The sequence below is a fragment of the Perca flavescens genome, chromosome 21 (genome assembly GCF_004354835.1).
Source record: "Perca flavescens isolate YP-PL-M2 chromosome 21, PFLA_1.0, whole genome shotgun sequence".
Taxonomy (NCBI): domain Eukaryota; kingdom Metazoa; phylum Chordata; class Actinopteri; order Perciformes; family Percidae; genus Perca; species Perca flavescens.
This window is the reverse complement of record NC_041351.1, coordinates 10820112-10840023: the sequence shown is the minus strand read 5'-3', so window position 1 is coordinate 10840023 and position 19912 is coordinate 10820112. Positions and strand designations below refer to the sequence as shown.

The window sequence follows — 19912 nt, the reverse complement described above, 5'->3', positions numbered from 1 at the left end:
TTTCGAGTATCTAACACTCTCCCCCTGTAGACATAAAAGGTAGCTTTAAGAAGTTTGTAGCTTGCTCAAGGCCGTTAATAGACTCCAACAGAAGCCCAGTCTTACACCGAAAATCTAAATCAAATCCTCCATTGATACATCTTGAACCACTTCTGCAGCATTATCCACCTCTCTCCCATCTGTCTGTACGCTCAATATATTTTACACATTGTCTCCAAAATATGGTTAAATATTCTGCTTTCATTTCAATCTTTGCCTACTGCTCTTCCATTGGTCAGGAGAGCCATTTGTCATCACTTAATGACTATTTTGTTAATGCACTAGGCAGGGAGGAGTCCAGAGAGGAGCACTAATGTGAAATACATGTAATAAGACTGTGATTTAGCTCAGATTACAATCCAAAAAAGTGACTCAAATTAAATAAAATGAGCAGAGGCATAACAGTGTGCTACATTGGCATTTATATAATCCTCAGCTATCCAACATGTTTAATTTGTTCAATGTACAATCTAAGCTTGAGCGAGAACGTGGTAAACAAGACTGAGATACTATAACAACAAGGCACCGTGGCTGCGCTCCCAATAATACGAGGCATCAGACGCTCCTCGCTCTAACCAATCCCTGGACATCATCTCCTGGGTGGTGCAGCCACAGATTGGGCCGTTAGGTCTCCAACGGCACCCAGTCCAGGCCCTAATGGAGCTGACTGATCACATTTGAAATTTCACAACAGGACCAATGCAGCCAGCAGAGCAGACCAAGGCAGAGCCGATGGCCCAGGGCCCAGAGGCCCACTCTAACGACCACAGCATGCTTTGCTGTTGGCAGCATGGAGAGCAGGGAGAACCCTGCATTACAGATGAACCTCTTTTACACATAGAAGCTACTGTAGCTTCAGCTATCTGGTAAAGTAACAGCTTTTTGAGACATAGGTCTCCATTAATCTAGTACATAACTTTGCCTAAAACCTTAACATCACCGAGACATTTGGCATCAGGGACGTAAGAAAAGGGGGAAAAAGCCCCTTCTCCTTTTCAGCGCGGTGGCAGAACTAGTGTAGAATTCATACTGTAGGAAGTTACACATTTAGAGAGCGAGACTGAAGGTCCGATGATTAATGTGGGTTTACAAGGTTTTTTGAGTTCTTTTTTGTCCTGCGCTGCAAGGGGAAAATAAAAACCAATGAAAACACATTTTTAGAGACTGATCTGACATGGCTAATAATTACAATACTGGTTTATTTATGGTTTATTAAATGGAGTTATTTTTTCAGGGTGCATAAGGTGAATGCATTAGTGTTCCTAAGAATGCGGAATAAGATGCCCATTCAGTATCTCTCGGACTACATATTTAAACTTGTGCATGCTGTACTTTTGTCTTTGATGTGATCACATTCCATTCAGACTGCTACCTAGCCAGACAACCAGACCACTTTTATTTTCTATTTTTTTTTACAGAATGTCTCTGGTGCTTATATGAAAATAAAGCCGAAATGCACGCTTATGCAATAAAGTGCATATCTGAAAGGAGCAGCACAAAAGGAACACACACAGAGAAAATAACAAAATAGCTAACAGATGCTTGGATGGACTACAACAAGTATATGCAAGGTACACAAACTAACAAAAATCATCGTTAAAATTCTCATTACGTTTCCCCTCTTCGCAATTCCAGCCAAAGTAATAAACAGTGCACCCAAGTTCTACCCGGAGAGGAGACACGTTTTTCCACCAGTCACTAGCTTTTACTGCTTTATTTGAAACTAAATAAGGATTTTGCTTTTCACTTACAGCAAATATTTCCACATTAAATAGTACACACAGAATTCATTTTCAAGCTTGAGATCCTTTCACTGGGTAGCACACGGTACACCTCTCTCTCAAAATAGACAAACACTTCAGCAAGTTACCTTGAGAAAGCACGGAGCGAGTTCAAACACTATGGAAAGAATACAATTTTCTATCAGAGATAAGCAGATAAGTGTCCCCAGCTGGAAGTTGGGAGTCTGGCTGGCTTGTTTACCTAAGAAAATGGACTCACACGCTGAACTTCAAATGAACCCCATCTGATGCAGACACATCTGCCGCAAGCCTAAAACAGAGACTGTGGGCTGAAAAATAATGGATGTCAATCATCGCAGCTAAAGAGGACCAGTGCATATTATGGACTAACAGACATTATTGTTGCACACAGAGCGGCATCAAGACAAAAATATATTCGGATATATATATATACATAACACCATGTATATAATACACTTGGAGAGGAAAAAATAAAATCTCCTGAGAAACCCATTTATTCTTGTATGTGCAACTAGGGCATGAAGGCAACATTTTGTAAACACAAGCCCAATTAAAACTTGTTTTTGCAATTAACTCTAGTTCTCCAGAGATGCCATACAAACATTCATGAATTCACACAAGAATACTCAGTAGATTCACGTTTTTAGCAGCATATTTCAAACTAGATAGACTGCGATGTGACTGTGTACTTCATAAAGTCTGAGGTGTTGGTGAACTTAGCAACTGCCATCTGTCTGCCCATAAAGAGATGAAAAGGACAGTAGAATACAGCAAGGAGAGGATATAAGATTGCACTCTAATCTTCCACATCATTGTTCGTACATACATATGTGATAGAAAGGCTATAAAACCCAAGAGAACTGTAGGTTGTGTCCACAGATCATGACCACCACTACCTGTGGCAGCAGGTGACTGTATAATGGGAAAGTACCTGGCAGACAGTTTAGAAGCAAAGTCACGGAAGCGGTCTGATTGGTTGTCGAGTATGGGATTTAGTGTGGCATCGCTACCCATCTTAACTTTTAGTCTCCACATTTTCATTTCATCTTACACAAGTGTGAAGACGTGAAGCAACATTAAGTCAAACATCTGGTCTCTTTTGCCGCTACTTCTCTGAGGTTGGTGTGTTGGAGAAAGATGTCCTGGCAAAAACCCAAATAAGCAACAGAAGTGTGTACTACTGGGGTCAGATTTTGACCAAAGGAAATCTGCAGTGCGTGTAAAAAGATAGCTGGAAGGAACTATTAGCAATGAAGCCCTTGAAAACTCAAGAGAAAGGTTTAAACGCTGTAAAATATATACAATTGTATCAGCCCCAAGCAATAACCGTTGTGTAAAATCTGACATGAGTGGCACACCAACTCTTCCTCCTTCACAGGATTTTACAGCACGTCTTGGCACTTGTAAATACAATATCATTGCAGATGAGCACAGAGTGGAAGACTTGTCAAATACTCAAAGAAAGATTATCATTTGACTAGAATATCTTACAACAACATATCAGAAATTGTGACATAATTGCAGCATCCAATAGTGCCAAAAAAATCACAACTGAATAACTGGTCAGACAGAGTCATTTAATTTAATATGTAATAAACAGAAGCACAACTTGTAGTTCAGGTGTCTTGTGACTCCAGAATTTTTATATTTGAGGTTTTTTTCTTTTATATCAACAGAATTCCTTCTGCACACGGAGCATTTTATGTTAGCGTTACGCTGCTTTAACTATGAGTAGGGCTGCTCCCTCTTAGTCGATTAGTCGACTAATCGGTCGTTTTGGTCTTATTCAACTTAGATTTCTTTAGTCGATTAGTCACGTTTTATGCTTTTTTCATGCTGAATGACTTATTTCCAAGAAACATACGAGCACATCTCTGGTAAACACAAGAATTAAAGTGGTGCTTTTGCATGGCTCTTTGCGGAGAAATTCAGATTTACAGATCTGTCGATTAAATCAACTAATCGATTAGTCGATACAATTGATTGTTAGTCGACTAAGAATTTCTTCAATCAAGCACAGCCCTAACTATGAGTATGTAACCGGAGTGATACCAAACTGAGCACAATAGAGGCTGGATGCCAGTTTGAACATCAGACATGCTGCATGAGTGCGTCATGTAGCCTAGATGTACTTGCAAGATTATTTACAATCATGTGAGAAAACTGACATGTACAACATACCGTGCTATAAGTACTATAGGCATCTTCTTTTCACACAATCTGTTGAATGATATCGGTTGCCAATAACTCATGTGTCAAGTGTAAGAGTTAATGTTATCTACATATTTATCTACACAGGTGAGAAAATACTCCCCCCCCACCCCACCCACGTGACACCAATCTGTTGCTTTCTACTCCTAATAATTTTCGATTCAACAAGATAAGGTGGAACCAGTATGGTAAAAAATTGTAACAGCGCTGCTTTTGTGCTCATAAGAAAATGGTACACTTACACAAGCCAAACTATGCAGCATGTAAAAGTAGAATAAATACATTCTTCTTGCAAATAAATAATCAAATTCATAAGCAATATATTTCACCCTTGCCCAATTCACTACACTCAGGGGTTTTGCTGTTACAGTCTCACTTGGTCTGGTATGAACAGCAGCTTATGGTGGCTAATGTTAGCAAACTTATGCTAGGTGGGTATTGTTGTGTAACTGACGTTACCAAGCAGTTTGCTGGAATATGACTCTTCTCTAATTGTGCTACTATGTTTTAATAGTACTATTTTCATGTAATTGTGGCCACAGTGGCAGTTGTTTAGCAAAAGTTACATGGTCTCAATTTAAAAAATAAATTGATCATCTGGCACTACCCAGGTAAATACAGTATCAGCTGGTGTTGAATCGATGAGTCGATCCACAGATCAATGAAATCATTAGTGTCCAGCTGATGTTTACTACTAAACAAATGATTGGTATTATGAAATATCCAAGACTGTTCCGAGGATATAAGCTATTTCTAGAGGTCTGCTGCACAACACGTCCAGGAACGTTCCAGCAAATAGACGAGAATGTAAAGAAGAAATTATTGCTTAAGAGCCAATAACGGTTTTGGCCAAGGAGATTATGACAGAGCTCAGTCGCCAACTGTCATCCTTTATGAAGTCCTTTTTACTTAATTGCATTCTTTATGTTCCCATCAAACAAATTACATAAAACATGAATTCAGATTTGTATGGCCTTTAGTATTTCATAGCAGGAGATCCTCAAATCTACGACAACCAGTCTTAGTGGGAACAGTAGGAGGCGTTCTTCCTACAACGGGAAGCAATGACCCGTAACAGTCACTCTCCGTAGGAAGTCGCACCCCTCTTTTTCCTCCTTAGCGCTACCTCCTAGTGATTAGAGGAACCTCTGCAAACAGACAGCCCTCTCCGCTTCCCTTTTCATTTTTTTACACAAGCAAACTCCAAGAATCATTACCCAACATGAGCTCATCATTAGCACATTCATAATTCAGTGTAATGGATTATGTAATTGCTCCATTAATCAGGGGAGCCACCACAGCATACTCTCCTATGCATTAGTTTAATTATGGGAAATACTTCTGTTAAAATAGATGCTCTGTTTGTAGTAGCAAGAGTTTAAACGTCTGTATTTGGCACTGTGGGAACTTGTGCAGACTGAAGTTTAGAAGCAGCTTTGCGATGTATAGCCCCGAGTCCTTGTGGTACACTCACAGACAGCTCTTCCATAAAATGTGTCATGGCAGTAGGGCAAAATGAAAAAGTAGGCAAAAGGACAAATGCCTTTCAGGAAACCAGTTGTCAAGCTCAGGCATCACTTAAGTCACATAATTTATTGACATTTGCAGGTGGCGTCTGGGTGATGAATATTCCAGTTATATATGAAGCTGGAAGCGTCTGAAACAGATTAAGACACGTAGAAATGGAGGTACTTGTCATCTGATTCCAGCAGCTGGCATGACTTGTGAGGGTTTAATCCAACAGTGTCATCAGCTATTTGTCAAGGAAAAGAGATAAGGGCTCTGCACCTCCTTCTCCTTACTATTGTTGGAAGCTCAGTACAAAGACTCTGGCTGCAGTCTTTTAGTTTGAGTGACATTTGACTATCATCAACGAGGGATACTATTTCGGTCTTCTCATCATGTTAAAAAGGTCAGTAACAGGCAGAGCCCCCTATGCACTCATAAGTGCGCTGAGTGCTGACAAGAAATAACAGCTTTTGTTGAAAAAAACCTTGCATTAAGAGAAATCACTCCACATGTACAGAAATCGCAGCACACTTATCGGTTATTTTCCTTGTCAGCTTTCCTCCCCCAGATTTGACTTAAAGCGATTCCTTTCTTACTTTCCTGCTTTGTTCCTGCACTTGGATGGAGAGTGGGAGAGCCTGAAAATGAATATGTATTTTACACTGCTGCATATACGGTCCAACATAAACCTTAAAATCCAAATAAGACCAGAGTGATTGGTCCTTCAGTCACTACCTACACAAAACAAACAATGGTTTGTGGTTACTGTCAAGATGTTGGCAAAGCCTCACAGGCCTTAAAGCCCGCTGCCAATAACGCAGACAGAGCCAAACAGAAAGACAAACGCAGAATTAAACATGACAAGAAAATGTTTTTCCATTGTGAGAAATGCCCATGTAATGCTTAAAAAAAAAAAAAGAACGGCTTATGCATTCACCTCGCAGAAGTGACATTTAAATAAGCAGGAGCCATTTTCTTCCTTGATCCCTCTATCCCTCCCGTTCCCTGTGTGCCACTGTAATTTGAAGCTGTCCCAAACAAATCCTCCTAATAGACCTTTTCCAAATGCCAGGTTCCCTCATGACGGTCTCAAAAAAGCAGGCCCTTGGAAACTTTAGTCAAGTCAAGTCAAGTCAGCTTTATTGTCAATTTCTTCACATATACTAGACATGCAGAGGAATTGAAAGTTCGTTTCTCGCCATCCCACGGTGAAGAAAAAAAAATGCACAACAGATAAGACATTCCTACCACAAGAGTAAAAAAAAGTCAGGAAAACAAAAAGGAGTTTAAGCGTACCGTACATGCACATTCATGGGCAGTCACCATTCAGTCCTCGCACAGTTGCTGGAGAAGGGAGAGGACTGACTGTGCTATTGCTCAATATGCAATATGCATGCACGTCTTTATTTTTCTACCCGGTCATTTACTTCTAGATGGAATACTGAGGACGTCAGTCCAATTTTGGATTGGGATTTTTCCCAGGACAGGTAAAGACAGAGGTCAGTTCATAACTGGTCTCTTTAATGGCATCAAATCATCCCATATCTCCTATACCAAATTCTGCCTGAACATGCTGTGTCCTCAATCAAACCAGTTCTGCCACAAGTGCTGCATCTGGATCCTAAACCGGAGATTGTAATGTAGAAATACTGTTTAACAATGTATAAACATGTACTGTGTGTGACTTGCCACAACACAGCTTTCTGAAGACAAGTCAATCCCAACACTATACTTACTGGCTACAAATTACATTAACAATTGTTAGAATAATTACTTCTTAATGCTGTTTATTTTAATGAAGTGCCAAAAAACTGGTTAAGTTACAAAGGATATTTAAAAAAAAATATTATTTGAACGGAAATGTCCCATTCTGGCCTTTTAGCCTGAGGGGATGCACGAGAGACAACTAGTCTAGTCTGGACAGAATGGGAATGCCGGACAATTGTCATGATGCCTGCTATTTGTTCAGAGTCAAAAACATTTAACGAAAAGAAAATAATCTCTTCATACATATTCAATCTAAGCAGAAGCTGCACTGAATGCTTGGCATAAGACAGAGACAAGAACTCAGTGACTGTGCATTTAATAACCTCTGGCACAACGAAAGTTATAAAGAAACTGTTAGCAGAGTGCACAATCTCAAGAGTCCTTTCACTGCCCTGAGTGTGAGGGAATGAGATGAGGGAGAGCAAGGGGAGCTAATCAACTCTTACTACTCAGTGGCATTTCATGCACTGTCTGCCACTAGTACAGTGTGCACAAAGGGCACCGAGCATCAATAAGTCAACATGCTGCTAAAGCAGGAGTGGATCCAGACTCGTCAGCCATGAAAAGAGAGACACGACTTTTCAGCAAGTGCAAAATTAAATTGATTTTGCAGGTGAACTGCTCGAGGGGTACAGAGTGACTTAAGTTACCATGGTGAACGTAAGGAAAAGTTTCATATAAAAAGAACATATGACCCCCACAACAAGACCTGACAAGGTAATGGATTGAGCTGATATAGTCACATTTCTTAAAACACAGCTTCTAAGTACAAAAAAGCTGTCCTCTTGCTGCACCTTGTATAAGATGCTGAACCAATAGAGGTGGTGGGCGGGGAGAGGGAGGTAAAGAGGTTAGAGGATAAAGACAGAAAGAATGAATGAAAAAAAGCTGCTTTTCTGCCTTTTCATTTTGAAGAATTGTGTACCGCCATCTTCTAATCAGTGCCATCGCAGCTGCACGTCGTGTCACCATGTCCAGACGGCCAGGCTGGTTTTGAGCGTTTTATAATTTTTGTTTTAACTTCCCCCTCTTTCTCGTTGCCTTGCGTCAGGCACAGGATCTGGTGCTTTAATATGGTTGCCAGTGAGGCAACAGCCATTTAATAACAATGCAATAGTTTCTCACAGCAGTAGTCCAGTGTCGCTCACACACCCCGCTGTGTGCAGATGGTACATTGTCTGTGGTTTCCGAAAACACTCTCCTTTCTGAGATGTTTTTTCCTTTCTTCCCCACCACACACATGCTGCCCTTCTTGTCAGCAATATTAAACTATTTAACTCTCTTCTGATAGAAACAATACACAATTGCTCTGCAGTCTTATTTCTGCTATTATTGCTCGTTTTATTTCGTAACAGGTCGGCTGAAGTGTCCCCCAGAGGTGATTGGCCTGTGTGTGTGTGTGTGTGTGTGTGTGTGTGTGTGTGTGTGTGTGTGTGTGTGTGTGTGTGTGTGTGTGTGTGTGTGTGTGTGTGTGTGTAGGCAGTAAGCCTCTTGCATGTGCCTCACAGCCTCCCACAGTGGGGGACATCTGGAGGAGGCGTTACTGTGTACACAGAAAAAAGAAGAAGAGTTCAGGCCTGAAATATCATCCTCCAGGACATAACTGGCTTTCATTAACACACAAAGGGGGAAATATGGTGTTGGGAGATTTATTCAAATCAACATGGCTTATGTTGCCATAAGCCAGTCACCTTGCCAAGATACCCTAAAACTCATTCTCTCTATCAGTGGCCCTTCCCTCGACTCGCCGCTGAGAGCAATTAGTGCACATTCTGATGAAAATGACCGGTAATTCAGTGGAAGGAAAAAGCTTCAGAACAACCATTTCACAAGGTAGATGTTCATTATGCGCCAGCAGGGAAGAGCCTCCTCTTAATAGAGTGCCAGCCATAAACATCCCTCATCATCACCGAGCTTGCCATTTGATCTCACCTCTGGGGGTTCTACACTGGGCATCTTCATTCATTTCTTCTATGTTTCACTGTCTGTTTACTCAGTAATGGACTCTGCCCAGAGAGTTGTTAAGGGGGGAACAAAGAACGACACTCTGCTGTGGCGGTGATTAACGACTGAATTAGAAAGCAACTCCAGGTCACCTTCTTTAACATCGTGATGGATTATCTAATGCAAGAATCTGATAGCCTTTGTTAGAGGTGAGCTACAACCTGGATCACAGGTGGTGGAGCAACGCGACGGGGCATTAACAGGGATTATCAACATTCCCATGAATCTATAATCAATGAACACCATGCTGTAATTAACAGCCTAAAACAATACAGTGAGAAGCAAACTGAGATGAGATAATAAGCATCTCACTGATGAGTGTGCATGCAACTGTGTCCACCACTGTCTGTAAAGCCTTAGTTAGCGTTGCCCTAGTTCAGCTGTGAATGCGCCATGTCTCCTGTCGCAGGCAGTTTACAAGACTGAAAACGAGGGTTGCCATCTGTCCCACCTCTATGGGGTGCACAGAGGGACGTTTTGCACAGTTTTGGCATGCCTGACTTCCCCTAATGCTGCACAAATGTTTAGAGACATTATATAAGCAATGAGACCTTCACTTGGGTGGAGGGGGAATGGAGATGGATACGTGCAGAGGAGGAGAAAAAACAAGAGAGTACGAGAGATTAATCGTGACAGAGCAGTACTCCTAACTTACCGCATTCAGGGAAACAACAGCACTCCAGGGCTGTGTTGGTGTTGCTATATGGTACACAAAGAGGATAAAATACGAACCAAGAAGTCCAATTTGAAGACCTTTTAAATGCCAAGACCCCACATGGGGTGTTTTCACAACTTTGAGGCAGGCTTGTATAATTTTAGAAAGTTTTTACAGCCGCAATAATAGTCTCTGACAACTAAAATCTGGGTAGGTAAATCGCAATACGCCCAATGCTGCAGGGTACCTGGTGAGTGAGCTTGCTTTAATAAAGCAGAGTTTTGTAAGATGGGAGCCAAAAAGTAAAGTAGCCAGGAACAACCTTTTTTTTTGCCATAGTTTGAATACGCCTTAACAATTGCCCAAAGGAAGGAAAGTGAAAGGAAGTCAGTGAGAAATGCAAACAAACCTAACTTCAGCTCTGCATCACACTGCAGCTGCACTGGGAGAGAAGGCAATCTGAAAATAAAAAAGATTGAGTTCACACACTGCAAAGAAAGGTGATACTGAGCTCAATGAAATATAGCCTATCCTGGAAACCAGGAAAAAGAGGAACAGCAACTCGCTTGATGCACGGAGCAATGACTGCACTACAGCCAAAGGAAAGACATGTAGGCCTATTGTTTTTGTGCCGTGTGCGTTTGTGTATGTGCATGTAAAAGGTGGGAAGGCCATCCCCAGCAGAGTCCACAATGGATGTCCTGGGAGAGGTTTTAAATCCTAAGACATGTTGCAACGGACACCTGGAAGAGCATTTGTATACAATTCACTCCTTGTTCCTTTCACAGGAGGAACAAGTTGAGATTTAGCTGGGAAACTAAAGCAGCCACTGTGACATGGACAATGCATGCAAATAGAAAAAAACCTGAGGAGGGGAATTCAGTTTTGACACATATTCACTACTTTGACATAATAGCATCATACAGTATAAAGCAAAAGTGGAAAACCAATTTCCAAGTATGCATACGTTTGCCTTAGGGTTGGGTACCGACTCAGGGTACTTTTTTGGGTATCGACCGAATTACGTCAGTACTACAGAGGACCGATTCACGTTAAATCAAACGGTGCCAAATTTCGGTACCTGTAAGCGCGAGCTTATCTGTCCTCTGTGCATGTTGGCAGAGAGCAGGGCTCCGCTCTGATACACACACACACACTCAGAGGTACGGACAGAACGAAATGACATCGCCTTGGCAGTTTGTTTAAGTCACAGTGAGTCACGGCAATGCCGGTAAATCAGTTCCAAGTGTGGTTAGACTTTTCAAGACTCCACGCAGACAGCGTTCGCTGCAATATAACATTAATGGCGAGCCCAAAAGCAGTCGCAGTGCGGTTACACCTCCACTTGGTACCTGCTCGACTCACCTCTTATCTACTCGCCTTTTTTTTATTTTCCATTGTAAAAAAAGTCCCTGGTATCTGCCAACAGGTACAATCGAAGTTCCAAGCGAGCTGAGGCGATACCAAAAGGTGACTTGAAAACCTGCAGACCACTGATTGGTCGGAGAGAATCGTCACTAATCACTGCGTCATCAATGCTAGCGACAGACGGGGGTGTCCTGAAAAACACTGCCATTTTTAAATAGTTTAGACTATAATAGTTTTACTACTACTAATAGTTTTTTTTTGTGCTTTCTTTTGAAACAACAAATGTGTCTTCTGGCTGTGGCAACAGCCATATTCCGAGAATCAAACTCTAACCCTTTACTCGACCAACAGCCCACTGCACCTGTCACAGTGTGTAAATCTTTACAACCGTGCAAAAGAAACGTTAGAGGATACAGCCCGCATTGGCAAACCTAATGCGCGGTTTAGGAAAGCTGCTAACATTCAAGCACCAACACTTACAACTCTTAAAAAAGGCTGATTATAACTGTGTGCCACAACACCATCTCCTTGGAAATATACCTAGTGACTGCTCCAGTATATTTTCTCCACTTCAGACAGCACCTTTTCTTTTTTCCAATTTTGGTAAAAGGGCCACTTAATGTTGCCTCGTCCGAGCTTGCCACTCCTTTCACCACATGACCACCTTGCCGCTACTTCTTTTCTCAGCACTCTTGTGTTGTGGCTGCTTGTGTTCAATTTAATCCCTTCCGCTCCCAACTGCTTATCATTTTTGTCAATATTGGAGCCGATTGTGAATCGACAGTGTGAGACAGACATCTCTGTACAAAAGGTACACAACACTGAATCTGAAGTGATTTAATGCCAAATGAATCATGACTGCTGTCGGTTAATTCTGCCCACAAGTACAAGCCTACTGTCACAGAGCACCGTCCTGCTGATGGTGTCTAGAATTATAACAATGTGTGGTTGCGCTTGATAGAGCACACTGGGCTCTTTCTTTGGGTAGATAACTAAATAATTAATTGTTGGGGCTTATTGGTTGCACAGAGGTAAAAGCATCACTTACCAGAACATAGAACAAGCTACAACTCCAGATATAAGTTGGTCTTTAATTCTAACAAACATTTTTGGGGAATTTTTGCAGGTAGGAAACCAGTGAGCATTCATGTCCTTTTTCATACTGGTTGGTTGGGTTGCCTGCACAGTGGTGGTTGGTGGGATCTGGAGGGTGGGGGTGGAGGATTGTGCACCCTCCCTCACTGTGGCTGTCATGGGGCTCTTTAAGGGCACATTTCTGTCTACGCCCTCCCTGTGCCGTCAGTGGAGTTAGCAGTGACAACAGCAGCAGTATGGGGGAATTGGCTACACCAAATTGGGGAGGAAAGGGGGAAAAAGGAAAAATTACTACAGGATTAGCTACGATTAAGGTCACAAGACATTGTAGAAATGTTAAGAAATAACAGATCTGGGCAAGAACTGTGTAGTTGGGCTGTCCTTTAGGCCCTGTTACCTTGCCTGGGATGAAGCCACAATACTGCACAACAGATGAATTAGCATACATTTTAACTTTTAATTGTGCACCTTTACTTAATTTTTCAGCTTCATAAGCTGCAGCTCAGCCTGAAAAAATATGTGGCGGTCTGCTGGAATTTAACATAAGAACTAGCAGTGAGACAATGTCCATGTGCTACACGATGTTCCTCAAAACATTACAAATCAATGGAAATTCATCATTTAAAAACTCACATTTCACATTATATCCTTACAATTCTTGTTTTTTTTGTTTGTTTACGTCATAGAACACCCATAACGTTCAGGGTTGTATGGATAACCTATTAAACCTTGCAAGGAAATGTTATGAATGATACCACCCCCCATGAAAAGCCTACCGCCTACCCACTCACCACCCATGCTGACCTCAACCGCTGATTTGTATCACTTTCTCATATTGCGCACATACGGAGAGGTTTCCTTGTACTTGTTCAAATGTACCTATGGTAATGGTGCTGTATGAAATGCACGCATATCTATGAAGACATTTGTTTTACATAGAATTCGCCAGAAAATGAGACAACTCACGAGATCAATTAAATGGGCTGATATGCAGCTACACGGGGATAAACTGTAGATACTGTGTGATAAAGTGTTGAGTACAGCAGGCTTCGTAGGCCGTCTGAGCAGCGAGGAAACTTGCTGCTGTTATCATGGTGGTCCTTCTCCCTCGTTCATAGCCTGCCCTGCAATTAATGATGCACAGTGATTTTCCTGGAACCACCCCCCCATCCTGTGTTTGCGCGTTTGTATGTATTTATGTATGTGTAATGTGTGCAGGCTTGCATGTATAAGAGAAAGCTAATCTTCTCTACGGTGCACCAGACGGATACCCACTGAATTTGTATTCAGTAATGAGACGGGGTCGGGGAACGATGATGAATTTGTAAGCATGCATAGTCTCTCATAATTCCATTTAGTAGCCCTGTAAACACTTATAAATGCGGGCGATAGTTACGGCAGCCCCCCTGCCCTCAGCTCTCATCAGGCTAGCACATATCCAAAGAAACCAAGGGCAGGAGAGGAGTAGATATTGCAAATTACATTATGGGACATGAAATTAATCCACCCTCCCCAAACATTTGGCCTTCACACTGTTTAACCTTGAAACTGCTTTTTACTCCCTTGCACGAGGACTTGATAAACCCCCTCCATAACATCCGAAAGAACGAGTCCGACATTACAACAATAGCTCTGTCAAGGTAATTGTTCAATAGGATCCTTCATCGTGCTGATGATATGTTGTAATTTCATTTCACTTACGTCTGTTTCATAATATAATACACAATTGAGCGGGGGCACTTTAAGTCCCAAAAGACCACTTCCTCCTTAAGATAATAAAAGCCTTTTGTGCATGCCTTTGAGAAATCCTTGGTGGATTATGAGAGTGTGGATTCGGGAGCACATCAATTAATATGCATTAAATGAAAGAGTATTAAGTTGTAAGAAAATAATGAATAACTCTAATTGCTGTGCTGCTGCTTTGCCTGACAAAAATCATACTTTAATGCTAACACGACTGACTTTGACATCGCCAACAGGTGCCAATGTACAAGAGTTACTTGACCTTTTACATGGCTGAAAGACAATGCATTTCCACTTTATTACATGGTCACCTCACTCTCCCCTCATACTTATGTGGAGTGGTGAAAGCACCAGCACAAAGTGACTGTTAGAGCCAATCCAATAACTGCAGAAAAATTCCTATCTGGTAGCCAACGCTAAAATCACATGAGGTTCAGCTCTACTTGTTTGAGCCAGAATAAAACTACATTGGTTTGTGTTAGAGAATACTGTAGATCTCTTATGCAAGCCCTATCGCTGGATCTTGCCCCTTTGTACGGTACAGAGAATAGTGCTGGCACAGGGTTCCACTTTCCCGGTTGCCATAAGAAAGACGTTCACGGCTCCAATTATCCTTTACCCCTGTGTAGCTCCAGAAAACACAATCGCTATCACTGTCAATGAAATTATAGCAATGGCGGAGTAAGCAATGATAAGGGGGAAATCTGACACACAGACACAGACACACAGACACACAGACACACAGACACACAGACTTCAATGTGCGAAAAAGTGAAGATGAAGAGTGCCTCAGGAGAACAGAGAAGCAAAGAAATGGGAATGACAAGCTAAATGTTTCTTTGAGATATCTTTTCTATATAACATTTCTAAAAGGTGAGATGAGTTTTGAAGCCATAAGACAGTAGCTCTGGCTGAGTGATGGCGCCTGTAGTTGCTGTGAGTAGCGAAGATACTGAGTAGTTAACACTGCAGCACTCGGTTTTAAACTTATTCGTTTTGACCAAGGGCAATCAGCTTCAAGAATTCTCGTCTCGATCAGTTTACAGTTCTACCTCCATGGGTTTAAAAAATAAAATAAAATCAAAATTGCCCCAGCTTTCAGGTAAATCAATCTTGCCTTTGGTTGGAGATAATGAGCATGTTCACCGGGCTTCAAATGAACACCGCTGCTCCCGGGCTCCTCAGCTCAACATAGTCACATCATGCAGACACTTTTGAGGAATGCAGAAAGAAGAAGTTTTAGCCTTCAGAGACCAATTAAAAACACATATTCAAATGGACCTAAAAGGAGCACACTGAGGCATTCATTTACACTGCAGCCCCATCTATATTGCTTCACTCGCTATCAGATTCATCCCAATTGTTTTCAACTCTGACAAACAAACTCTCATCAGAGCGGAAAGACTCGGAACAAAAGACTATCTCATCTCTGCAGGATCAAAGACTACTGTATGTAGAGTTAGTGTAAGCACACACAGATATACTAATTTTTACACAACACACACTCACTCTCATTCAGAAGGGCATAAGGGCAGGATTTACCAGCTCAGTAGCACTGTATGCATGCATAAGATGATCCTTATTAAAGACTATGGTGAATATTAGATCATTATCGTTATTATCTCTGCTGTGAGAAAGATGTGCTACAAAGGAAATAACTGCACAGGAGATAGATATTTTCTTCATCTGTTGCCTTTTTAATACTGTAAATATTGGATTTAAATTGTATATCCATTAGGTCTGTGATGTAAATGTATGGTTACATTACAGTAATATGATAAGGACTGATGCACTGCATCTTCTGCTTGTTTAGGTAAAGCAAACTGGGGTTGCAAAGAGTAATTACCTTAATTATCTATTAATTAATGTTTGAATTGCTTAGCATTGAAAAAGTCAAAAGAAATTATGAAAAATGCCGTTTACAACTTTCCACAGCCTAAGGTCGCATCTTCTAATTGCTTGTTATGTCCAACCAACTGTCCAAAATCAAAAGAAATATTCAGTTAGCAATTATAATGCAAGAGCGATAAGCAGTACATCCTCACATTAAATAGGTTGGAACGAGCAAATGTTCAGCATTTTAGCTTGATAAATGACTTAAACAGTTAATCAGTTAGCAAAATTGCAGATTCATTTCCTGCCAGTGCACTAATTTGAGCACTAAAACATATTAACAAGACAAACTTGAAATGGAAAAAGAGAAGTTGAGGCAGCTCTTCAACCAGTCAGAATTTTATCCATGACATATTTGGTACCACAGCCCAGCGGGTGTGCAGGGACTCTGAAACATGCTCCGTCTCGCTTCCGCAGCACTTCCAGGGAAGCTGCTCCCATAAATCCCTTCTAATGGTTGCTGGTGAGGGAACTTTTTAACACAGATCTTAGCAGCCACTGTTATTCACTCGTAGAGCGAGAATCTTGGGATGATGGATGGTAATAAATATTGCACGGGGCTAACAGAAGTCCCCTCAGAGACGTTCAATTGCCTTGAGTGATAGGGTGCTGCTCGGCAACACAGGAGAGGATGGCAGAGGGCAGGCTCTTCACAGGGTCGACTAACTGAGTCTGTTCAATTTCCTCTCTCGAAATACGACAGTGCCCATTCTTAACGATAACACTGTTTCACAATGGGGGAAGGTAAGCGGAAATAAGGGGAGTTTCAGCAAAAAGTATGTCACTATCTCAACTTATGTATAACAAGTTTGCTGGTTATGTAGGAAGAATGTATTGTTTCAAGGAAAATAAAGATCCTCTGTGGTCCAGTAATGATTGGGAATGTACCTGGCATGTGAGGGAAAATGAACACTACTCAGTGTTAGGACCAATTCCCCGCTGCACTTGTGACTGGAACAGTTTAACGGACAAGGGAGCCCTGTTGTGCCGAGCTGCCCACCATCTTAACAGCTTCCTTGACAATGGCCGACAATAGAGCAGATGTCCAAGCTGCACACATCTGTAGTGGCCTTATATTCCTTTAGGCACACACACCCCCTTCCTCATCCAATACACCCATAAGACAGACAAAGAGCTGCTTTACCAAGGTCACCCCCTATTCAGTTTGCATGCACTGAACATAAATGTTGTGTTATTATTGTTAACTTCACTATATTTTGACTAACAATCCAAGTTCTTAATTGTAACTCATTCACTTTGATTATATTATGATTACTTTTGTAGGTGTTGCTCCAGAATAGAAATCATCTTTGTTGAAATGACATATTTTTGATGAGTGATAAAGAGAACTCTAGTTCTTCTTGAATTCAACACGTGTCCTGTTGTCATATTTTAAGTAATCCGTGAATTAATTCGCCCAACAATGTGTAAGAATACTTTAGTGTGTGTGTGATTAACAAGTTAACACAAAGCAATTAGCGGCTCATTTATACACTGTCGGCATCTAGCAGTGGCTGTACACATAAGATGCACTTTCCTGGACATCTTTTAAAGTTGACACAGTCAGCTAATGTGCTAAATCTCAATTTCAATATCAGTTCGGCAACTATAAACAAGATTTTAACAAATTAGCTTGAGCAAAATGCAGCAAACCGCCCAAGAGTGGAAAAAAAATCTGTCCATTATTCTCCTCCAGTGGTTTTAAAGTCACATCCTGGAGCCTTGGGGGGGGACATCCCCAGAACCATGAGGCTCAGTTTCACTTGCATTTCACTTACAACAAGAGACTGCAAAAGGATGAAGTTACTATATCCACACTTTATTTGCCAACATGCAGATCTGCAACTCTCCAAACTAAACCACAAAATCCTTTCAGGGGATATTCCTCGAGGCAAAATGTCATCAAATGCATGTGTTTGATCCACTAATCACTTGTGGGTGAATTGAGATAAAAAAGTAAAAATAAAAAAATAAAGTTTAGGGATGATCCTCTGTAATTATGTGTGGCAGCTTCTTTAAAGTCTTATAATTGTGCAAAAAAAAAAAAAAAACTCATGTGAAAGGTCAGTGGCACTGTGATGCAGCTTGGACAGCAGATGTGCTCCATAGTCATTTGTTTAAAAAATAAATAAATAAAAAACATGCCCAGGCTAAGCAGCAGCAAGCGGCGCTGAAGATTACACAGGATGACGTCTTTCACAACACTATTTTGCCCAAAAACTCAGTCAGCCTGGTCAAATGTGAGGTATTAGATGCTTTAAGAGCAAATACCCTCACTAGAAAGCATAAAGTCACCCACACAACTCCACAAGCATTCAACAAACACTCTAATAATGCACTTCCTATCTTCTTTTAACCTACACACTCCGTACGGGGTCTCGTTGTTCAAGCAAAAACAATACAGTCTCCGAGTCTTTTCCGAATACCCTTGCATGCATGTAAAGGTGAGGGACACGAATGGCAGCATTTGGAGGAAAAAAAAGGGGGCTATTCGTGTTAACATTGACAGTTACGCCAGGTTTTACGTAGTCAGAAATAATGTCCGTGTGTGTGTGTGTGTGTGTGTGTACAACCCACCCGACCATTCCCCATCTTCATGGCGCAGTAAGGTGGACACACACATGGTCAGAGCTTGTATGCGGACCTGAAACCCGACGGCAGCCTGTCCTAGCTAACTCTCATTTGAAACACTACAAACTGAATTAAACGCGAAAAGCGGTGTTGCTTCTGTAATGCAGTCTTACCTGGATGAATGACGTCTAATCGCAAGTTGAGAAGTCGACTTTTTAGGCACACGTCGGCGGCAGCATCATCCGCTTCGGGCAGAAATGTTTCATGCAAAGATTTGGAGTAATACTGATTCCACCTTATTAATCCTCCGCGCGCTACAAAAGCGGCTTCTTTTAGCAGATGGGAAGAAACGGTCGGATAGAGAGGAGTGATAACCTTACAGGGAACAGGCTACAATGTGTTATAGCCTACGCGTCCTTGTTTATTAAAATACGGCCGAGCGTGTTTGCGTAAACGCCGAGTAGCCTAGGTGTCTGCCCAACTGTTTCACTGTTTCTCTCCCCCCCTCTCTTTGGCTGTAGTGTCTAACTCTCCTTTTTTTTTAAAACAAGGCGGGGTCTTGGGTCGTTTAAACCAATGACATAAACCAAGAAGAAGAAATACCCCCCCCCCCCCTCCTCCTCCTCCACACACACACAGAAAGAGAGAGAGAGAGAGAGAGAGAGAGAGAGAGAGACACACACACACACACACACACACACCTTCTGCTATTAGGAGGTCAAATAGGAAATGTTGTTATTATTCTCCTGAATGACCATGTCTCCCACCCCCCACAGTGTTTTCAATTCTTACCAGATAAAATCACCTCAAAGGGTCACTTCATCCAAATCACAAAAAGGACATTTCACTTATTTAGCCAGTCAGATAGTTTTGGTTTCATGTGCCAGGGCTTAAATAGCAATCCTTCTTCTTTTTGCTATAATATAGCAACACAATAAAATAGAGGGGGTGCATTTTTAGTTGTGGAGCTCACAGCATTGATGGCATTGAAGACTAGGAAAAAAACGATGCCCCTGTTACTGTGAATAATCCACAAATCTTCCCTGTTTTTCTGTTTGATCAAAGACCTAGTCCCAATGAACACTGTCGACAGTGAAGTATGTGGAATATTCAGAGTAAGTAGGACACTGCTTGCGGAAAGATTTTTTACTGTGGAGTGTTTTTTTATTAGTAAATTTATAAAATATAGTAAATTTAAAGCTGCGCTAATCAATATTTTTATGTGAACAATGGGTCAAATGACAATGTGTAACATGATGCAGTGACCCTCAGGTCTACGGAGCACTTTAGTATC

The 19912-nt window shown here is 41.4% G+C and overlaps 1 protein-coding gene across 3 annotated transcripts in view; it reads right to left on the bottom strand.

Moving 5' to 3' along the window:
- Positions 1-19108, bottom strand: part of ctbp2l (C-terminal binding protein 2, like) — a 97240-nt gene extending 78132 nt beyond the window's left edge. For 2 of the 3 annotated variants that reach the window (XM_028566861.1, XM_028566863.1), the window contains exon 1: positions 18792-19108. The gene's annotated coding sequence lies outside the window, so the exon portion shown is untranslated. Of the gene's footprint in view, positions 1-10357; positions 10408-18791 lie in introns of all 3 variants that reach the window. The other variant, XM_028566862.1, reaches the window with a different exon arrangement.
- Positions 19109-19912: the final 804 nt, after the last annotated feature.